The sequence below is a fragment of the Sphaeramia orbicularis genome, chromosome 8, assembly GCF_902148855.1.
Source record: "Sphaeramia orbicularis chromosome 8, fSphaOr1.1, whole genome shotgun sequence".
NCBI classification, from domain to species: domain Eukaryota; kingdom Metazoa; phylum Chordata; class Actinopteri; order Kurtiformes; family Apogonidae; genus Sphaeramia; species Sphaeramia orbicularis.
Window position 1 is genome coordinate 53,679,001 of NC_043964.1, and position 3,357 is coordinate 53,682,357.

The following is a 3,357-nucleotide window of genomic DNA, read 5'->3' on the forward strand; positions in this document are numbered from 1 at the left end:
GTGTTGTGTAGTTGGGTTGTGTGTGTTGTGTTGTATAGTTGTGCAGATGTGTTATATAGTTGTGTAGATGTGTTGTATAGTTGTGTAGATGTGTTGTGTAGTTGTGTAGATGTGTTTTATAGTTGTGTAGATGTGTAGTTGTGTAGATGTGTTGTGTAGATGTGTTTTGTTGTTGTGTAGATGTTGTATAGTTGTGTAGATGTGTTTTATAGTTGTGTAGATGTGTAGATGTGTTTTGTAGTTGTGTAGATGTGTTGTGTAAGTGTGTTGTGTAGTTGTGTTGTATAGTTGTGTGGATGTGTTGTATAGTTGTGTAGATGTGTTGTGTAAGTGTGTTGTGTAGTTGTGTTGTATAGTTGTGTGGATGTGTTGTGTAGTTGTTTTGTGTAGTTTCGTCTTGTAGTTGTGTTGTGTAATTGTGTAGTTGTGTTGTGTAGTTGTGTAGGATTGTTGTGTAGTTGTGTTTTGTACAACTTGAAATTGTTCAAATGCTCCCCCCCCCCCCCCCCACACTGTGTGTGTGTGTGTGGGGGGGGGGGGGGGGGGCATGGGATCATTCCTAGGTGTTTATGTTTTCTTCAGGTTCGAACATGCAGCAGGTGGAACTAATGTTTTAGTGCTGGAGCACCCTGGACTCATTTTAGGGACGTACAACAAACAAATGTACTGCCATGGTGACCTGTCGCTGGACTAGACCCAGAGTTTAGGTTTGAAGAGTGGACGAGGACTGGACTGGAAAAGAAACATGTGCAGTGTTTGTGTTTTTGCACAGTTTGTACAGTTTGCACTTTGATGTTCTCAGATGTGCAACGTAAACAGGCTCACTGCAGCCACTGATGTTGTTAAAATGTTCATCTTTGTTACCAAAATGTGTTTGTTGTTCTAAAAAAAAAAAAAGTACCTTATTGTCATAGTTGTAAGGTAAGATTTGCCCAAATGTGGAGGGGGGGGGCAACTGGAGGGGCAAAGGTTGTGACTGGTTGTGGTTGTGACCCATGCCCCCCTTGGTGCTGACACAAAAGCCTCCCTGGGCTGAATTCGAGGCCATGGTGGTCATATTCCAGACCTCCACCCAGCCCACTGACCCCCTGCTGCCCTCCCACAGGTCTGAACCCTTATGCAAAGAAAATATATTTCTCTATATATTGACTGTCAATATATTACTGACTGAAAAATATATTACTGTATAATATATATTTATATTTAAAATATACAGAATAATATATTGTGTCAATATATTTTGTATTATATTACAATATATTGAAAAATACATAAGGAATTGCCGCTTTCCATATATTGAAACATATATGACAATATATTTACTTATATATGTAAATATATGTCATTATATATTTTGTAATACACTTCATAATGTATGTATGCATATTTACATACATATATTGTCTAGTTTATTACTAAATATATGTAATTATATATTTAGTAATACACTTCAAAAAACATGCATGTATATATATGTACATCTTTTTCATCCTATGTTGCCAAAATGACTAAGAAGTCATCTTTTTTCAGTTAAGACTTTTTTCATGTATATCACAATGCAGATTTTCATGAAATATGTTATTATGCATACCACGTAGTGTAAGTGTTGATAAATATCTGCTTTATGTAAACTTGTGTCAATGGAAAGAAATTGAGTTTCAATAAAACTATATGTAAAAATATAGGGCAGTTTTTGTCTTCATTGCAATATATGCTTTATATGTATCAATATATGATTAAATCATATATTGCAGTATATTGGAAAATATATGCACTACTTTCCCATATATGGAAATGTATTTTTTAATATAATGCATTATATTTTTCAATATATTGCCATATATTTTTGTTTCATAAGGGAACAGCTGTGGGGCTTCATCCTCTACATGTGGGTGGAGGACAAACGCAGGCCGAGCACCGAGGAGCTGCTCAGACATCCCTTCTGCCACATCCTCTGCTGAAATCTGCCCGGACCGTGAACTTTAACCCAGACGGAACCATTCCAGGGGTCAGGGTTAAATCCACAGAGGTACGAGGGCCGTTCAATAAGTTCATGGCCTCACCCAGAACAGAACAACACAGACTGATAATTTATATTTTATTTTTCAACATAATCTCCATTTACAGCAATGCACTTGGTCCATCGATGTTCAAGCATCACTATCCCATCACGAAAGAATGTAACATCCTGTATTAGAAGAACCAGTATTTCTGGGTGAGGCCATGAACTTATTGAACAGTCCTCGTACGGGAGTGAAAAGCCCAAACACATGCTCTTACAGGAGTCACCGGCAGGGGGAGACAACGCACAGATGAGGAGGTTTGACAGATGCAAACACACACTCCTGATGTTCTCCTTCAGAATCAGCGTCTTTCAGGTCAAATCCACTCGGTTGTGTCTTCATTCAGATCCTCCACTGGGTTTAGAGTCACTCACTGAGCAGTTCTGAGGTACACCACAGAGCTCTGAAAAGTCTGAAACAACATTTTCAAGCTGCAGAATAAGCAGAAAAACTCATCTGTTCAGTGAACGAACACAAATATTCACTTTGTACAGTGTTGATGAGACGGAGTTCTTCTTTTTTCACTTCTGGTCATTGTTTTTATCTCTGTCTCTGATAAATTAATGAAAGCTCCACCCTTAGACTACTCTTCATATCTATAAACCGTCATGTCTAATGACAAATAGTAGCTCCACTGGAGTTTAATGAACAGGTTTATTGATTTTCAGGAGAACATATCAGACAGAAATTAGTATCACATCAAAAATAATAACACAAACGAATGAGACAAACCTGATACTGGAGACAAATGTGAAAATAATGATAAAATATGGTACTTCTGTTAGTTTTATACAGGTAAAGATGATTATCATGACATCAAAGAGAACAGAAGAGAAGGAATAGAATAAAATAAAATAAAATAGAACAGAATACAACAAAACAGAATAAAATAGAACAGAACAGAACAGAACACAAAAGAGCAGAATAGCATACCATAGAATAGAATAGCATAGTAGAAGTCCAAGAAAAATAATCTTAGTTCCTTTTTTTTTTTTTTTTTTCATTTTTTTTGTTCATTAACTCTCTGATGTCACTTGCACAGGTGACACTAATCAACCTTTTAATTTGTTTGGTTGAATTTGAATATTACATATGCAATATTCAGCTCATAGACTCCCACAAATGGGATTAGACTGTTAAATTATATCAACAACTTTATTTCTAATTTTTTTTTTGTTTGTTTGTTTGTTTTTTGTTTTTTTTTTACAGAGAACTAATGTTAAAGAATCCCTTTGTATTTGTTTGTTTTTGTTTTTATGTTCAGATTGTCGTCCGTTCATGTGGCCTTTTCGAT